Source organism: Schistosoma mansoni, chromosome 2, assembly GCF_000237925.1.
Source record: "Schistosoma mansoni strain Puerto Rico chromosome 2, complete genome".
Classification (NCBI taxonomy): domain Eukaryota; kingdom Metazoa; phylum Platyhelminthes; class Trematoda; order Strigeidida; family Schistosomatidae; genus Schistosoma; species Schistosoma mansoni.
This window is the reverse complement of record NC_031496.1, coordinates 32,076,538-32,082,414: the sequence shown is the minus strand read 5'-3', so window position 1 is coordinate 32,082,414 and position 5,877 is coordinate 32,076,538.

Here is a 5,877-nt window from a genome sequence, read left to right as displayed (position 1 = left end):
GAGTGGGTTCGTGGATGCGCACTGCTGAGGAGTCCCATAATAGGACGAAACGGCCGTCCAGTGCTTCCAGGTTTTCCATGGTGGTCTAGCTTCAATTGACTCATGATCTCAACTCTATAACTTACTAAAATCTCCACAAAACCCCTTCTGATAATGTATTTTACCAGGGGATTGTTCGTTATCTGTTTATAAACGACAATAGAACGTGAATCAAGTACACATTGACTCAGGGTGATATTCATATCAGTGCGGCGAAATAATTATTTGTTTATTTATTTATGCACAAACATATTAGTACAGAAGGGCACCATATACATATGCGTCACACAAAATAATGAAATTAGGAAGAGAAGGGATGAAAAGATAAGGCGGACTGAAATGTACAACCAGAAGACTCTTTCAGTTAAGAAAGTTAGAACCACTCTTTATGAAGAAAGTAAAAGAAGGTCACAGCAGGTTTGCCTCTGGCTTCTATTCTGAGCCATATCTGATAACGTCTCTAGCCACTGTGTTTCACCATCTCTGGGACCCCAGCCAGGGCGTCGTGGAGGACCAACAGAAGCTAGCCCTTCCCAGCTTTCTTTCTTACCACGACACAATGTCATACAGTGACCTCCTCTCCACTTTTTCCAACCAGTCCCACAGTCGGCAAATAATGCACGACGCGGAAGTCTCTGGGACGACATTCGTAAAACATGTCCGAGCCACCGAAGTCGGTGTTTCAAGATGGTGACACCAATTGAATTATCGTCTCTGCGCCTGAACACATGATGCCGAACCTCTGCATCGCTAACATGCTGTTGCCACTGAATGTCAGCAATCCTTCGGAGACAACGATGATCGAACACAGAGAGACATCTAACATCCTCAACTCGGAGTGGCCAGGTTTCACAAGCATAGAGCAAAACTGCTCTCACCGACGCGTTGTAGATCCGAATTTTTACAGCCAGACTAACATCACGAAGGCGCCAAAGATGGCTCAAATTGGCATAAGCCGCTCTGGCTTTCATAATACGTGCATCAATCTCATCACTCACGCCACCACCAGCACTTATGTAGCTACCTAGATACACGAACTTCTCAACTACTTCGATCTGCTCACCATCCAGGGTGAGTACAGGATTAGAATCCTGCCAGTCTTGTAGGAGTACTTTGCACTTGGAGGGTGCAAAGCACATACCGTACCTGCGGACACTGGTTGCCAACTGATTAAGTGCTGATTGCATGCCTTGGGCATTATCGCACAGTAAGACAATATCATCCGCATACTGGATGTCGAGAAGTCGTTCTCCAGGCAGCAGACCCACACCGCCCTTACTTACATACATCAGAAGCGAATAGTTTGGACGCAATCGGAAGTAGACTTATCCCCCGATAGTTGTTACAGAAACAACGTGAACCTTTTTTGACGATAGGGACAACTATCGACTCATTCCATGATGTTCGAACACTTTCTGACTTCCAAACCCTTGTAAACAACATAGTCAATTCCTTAGTCAGAAAGTCACCACCATCTTTAAAAAGAGCCGGAGGTAAGTCATCTGGACCCGGTGATTGGTAGCGCTTCAAGAGTTGGAGTTCCTTGCAGACTTCCGTCTCGTTTGGTGGATCAGTCGTCACCGGCAATGGGGTGCAGGACAAACTAGTTGGAGTTGCCGGAGAAGTAGACCAGTTGGACTGCCAATCGAAAACTTCCGATCATCGTCCAAGACATCGAGAGATGTTAGTGATTGGCACCCCATCGTACTCGTAGATTGTTTCACTCACACCAGAATTCTTGCTGCCAGTGGCTCGGATGAGTTGGAAGAGCTTCCGGCAGTTACCAGATGCAGCTGCTGCTTCCATCTCATTAGCACGCTCCGACCACCAGGCTTCTCGGTCCTTACGCAAGCTCTGCCTGATTTCACTGCGTAACAGCCTTCGTTTGTGGTCAAACTCACGGTCACCCAGAGCAGACCGACTGGCTTCTATCACTTGTAAGAAGCCAGAAGAAACCCAGTGCTTGTAAGCTGGACGTTTCGCGAAGCCACAGGCGGCTTTACTCGCCATTTTCATGGCGTCGTGAAGATGCAACCAATGCTCATCTATACTTTTCGGTGGGATGGTAGCTAGCCTAGAAGATAGCTCCGCTCGATACGTACTTGCAAAAGAAGTTGCAGCCAGTTTACTAACATCGATCCGTTGATGGCGGTCAATACTTCGGCCAGTGAAATGTAAGGTGAGATTGGCGCAGACCAGGGCATGATCAGACTCCAGATAGGTACTCCAGAATAAGCGGCAGTCTTGTACACAACCACGCCAGCGGTAGCCGATCGCGATGTGATCAATCTGAGTCCAGGCTTCAGATGCAGAGGGAGGACGCCAGGTGGCACACCGACGATGATTGTGCCGGGAGTTAGTACTAGCCAGAAACAGGATGTGGTCTGTGCACAATTGCAACAAAAGGTCACCGTTATCTGTCCTGCGGCCAACAAGTCCCCATCGGTCATCTAATTGACTATCTTCTGTGCATTCAAGTCTCATGTTTGTCTATTCAAAGCGTTCGCTGATGAGTTTCACTGCGCCTTTTATTCCCGGATGTGATATTTTGTACAAACTTCTAAATACCTTCTGCCGCCATGGTTTCGAGATGAATGGTCGCAGTCGGTTTGTTGACATGTCACATATCACCGTTTCGCTAACAAACTAAACACCTTCGAATACCAGTGATGTCGTATCAAAAGATCTTCGCTTGCTTAACTCAGTGTCCGTCTCTTGCAACTTTGCCATGCAGTGATAAACGATTCCTATTGGAATAAGTATGTTTATTGTTGTTCTTGATAGTGAGTCAGTTACTTCGTTTTTTGGCCTTTAATGTATCGTATATCAAATGTGAACTGGTAAATAAATTTCAACTGTCGGATTTCCTTTGGAGAATAGTTATCTTGCTTCTATTTTATTGCTTTTGTGAGCAATTTGTGATCCGTGTACTCAGTGAAATGTTTAGCTTCTATCATATGTAGAAAGTGCTTTGTTGCCAAGTGAATTCCTGATAATACTCTTCCGAAAGTACTATATCTTGTTTGTGTTGGATTCAATCTCTTCGAGAAAAATGAGAGCGGTTCCCACGCGCTGATTACTAACTGTTATAAAACGGCTTCTACCGCCACATTCGATGAATCGGTTATGAAAGCTCATAGGTTCGCTCTTTCGTCTAGTCAGCTTCGTTTCTTCGTTTAGTACCCTCTTGCCATTTTCGAATGCTTGCATCACCTCTGCTGATGGATGGGATGTCCGTATATGATCACATCTCGCGTCAGTCAATGATAGAAGAAGATGCACAATATAGTGTCTTTAATCCTTTATTAGCCCTAGAGATCGTCGTAAACATTTCTGTCGGTTGAGTAACGGATAGTGTCGGACAACTTCTGTTCACCGCGTGTTGTCATGCCCGATTTTTTGCTACTTTTAACACACATCGTTTCGGGAATCCGAGGCAGAAATCAAAACTATGAATAGCGCTTGACAATGACTGGAAAGCAGCCTTTGACAGAGGAGTTCGGAGAATGCTGGTCTGAGGTCTATGTTCTAGGAGGTGTAAAAGACGTGAGTGTGAGTAAGTAATAAAGAATATTGTTGAATGAACTGACAAATTAGTTACAAAAGAAATGAATAACCGTATAACGTTTACTGTTTAACAGGTCAAATTCATAGATGATTCAGAAACATATTATTCTGGATATTAGTTTCAAAAATCGTCCGATCGTAAAAATAAAAAGCATAGTGTATTGAAAAAACTTTCACGTAATCAGCAGTTAAGAAAATTTTCAGTTTATTTTTATTATTTTAAAAGTCGCCTGATTTCATATTCTCTCTCTCTCTCCAGACGATACCAAATTCATTCATGAGTTAAGTTTGTAAGTAATCAGTGTTATTTAAAATGCACTTTAACATTACCATCCTGAGATTTTCACATGTGATCCAATGAAGAAACAGAATCATAACACTGTCATTTCCGCCTTCACCAACCTCATTGTCATATGTCTTCAAACACGTCTTCGATCTGACTGAAACCGTGCGTCAGTTACGTGGATTGTTGTGCCTTGAATAATGTTCGCGCATGTTTCTCTGTTTTATAAATTTGTAGCTTGTGTCTTCGTTCTCAATAGTGCTAAGATAGGTTTTAGACATAATTATACTGTTTAAGTCATTTGTGAGAACTAAACCACGTAACAATAATTGATCGGAACATTGTTTGTATCAAAATATTTGTTTCTGTTGATGACTATTCGTTGATATTCAGTCATTGATTTTCGTCTTTCAAGTATCAATTTCGGGTGAATTATCATGGAAGTAATTGTCCAACAGACTAAACACAATCACCAACTTTTTTTCAGTGAACAATTTATCAATTTGCCTTTTGAATTCACAATTCGGTCAACACAAATAACATTCAACTTCTTATTGAAATTGATATGACACGATTGAAACTGCTCATCAACTCATATGACACAATATTACAATGAATCAGTGAGTGTTCAATTGTTCTGTTGACCGATGAACGGTTTCAACTCATTTATAATGAAACACTCGCTTCATTGAAGGTTTTTGAAAGGCCTTTATTGAATAATGTTCTCAATTCTGATATTGACATGCCTGAAGTGATCCAACTCAGTGAACTTGATAGTGAACACCAGTTTCCATAAATCAACCAAATTAATGTGGCAAATCCTGTTTTTGTTTTCACAGATGTCGAAGTGAAGCATCTTGAAGATGTGAAAGCAAAGATTTCTAAAATTTCAGGTAACTAACAATTGATTTGAATGTTATTGGCTATGTATCATACAATCAAACGCGCTCATAAGGCACACGTTGTTACCTACTACTTAAACGAAGAATGATTCGGTCAATTCGTTTGTGTCTGAGGACTACATTTTCATACATGCATAAAAGTGTGTTTGAAACCATATCAGTTTGTTGGTTATTTGCTGAGACTTGTATGATGTTCTGTAATATAATGACTTCAATATATTCATCGAAATGAAATCGTTTTTTCAATGATACTGATGAATGCATTGACAAGTAAGTAATATCAATGTCCAGTAACAAACTTGATAATTAAACTCAATGTCCTGTGTGTGTCGTAAATCTTCGTAACGAATGTTGGAGCTCATGAAGGATATCAGATCCTGCGAAATAAAAGTAAAATCTCTGAGAGGTAATTTGATCATTCAATTTCCAATGTTATAATCTTTTGCACTGTTGAATTTAAATTCCAAAACAAACTATACACAACAAGTGTACATTTGTGTTCAGCATTTACAGTTGTTCGACAATTGCGACCATATTTAAACTTTTAAGATTTATGAGTACGATTATTTGAAAGTCAAACTAATGCTATCACGTTCAGTTTCAGTGTAAAACGTAATTTCTCACTGTTTCCACACTCATTATATCATTAGCAACATTCAAACGAAGAAGAGAATATGGTTTGTTTATTTGAACCTCCCTGGTCTTACTTTTTGAAATTCACAGTGGTTTCATTCGTGATAGGCTGTAAGCAATTGATGGGTGTGTGTAAGTGCATGTGATAAGTTGACATGAATATTAATTTCAAGCAAATGTGAGACACAAAATTAGTTCACACGTTTGACTTTTTTTAGAATTGTTAGTCAAGACGTTCGTCCTTGGATCAACTCTTCTCGTATCTACTACTAATATGGTAAATCGAGAAAAGAAAATTCCAGTCAAACGATATTGCAATCTATGAGATGAGGTGAACTTACAGATTTTATTGATGTCCCACCTGCTCTGCCCTGATGAATCAAAATATATCGATCTAGCTTGCCAGGATTGTACATTATTCGGACTAGTAGAATGTGTGATTAGTGTCGCAAC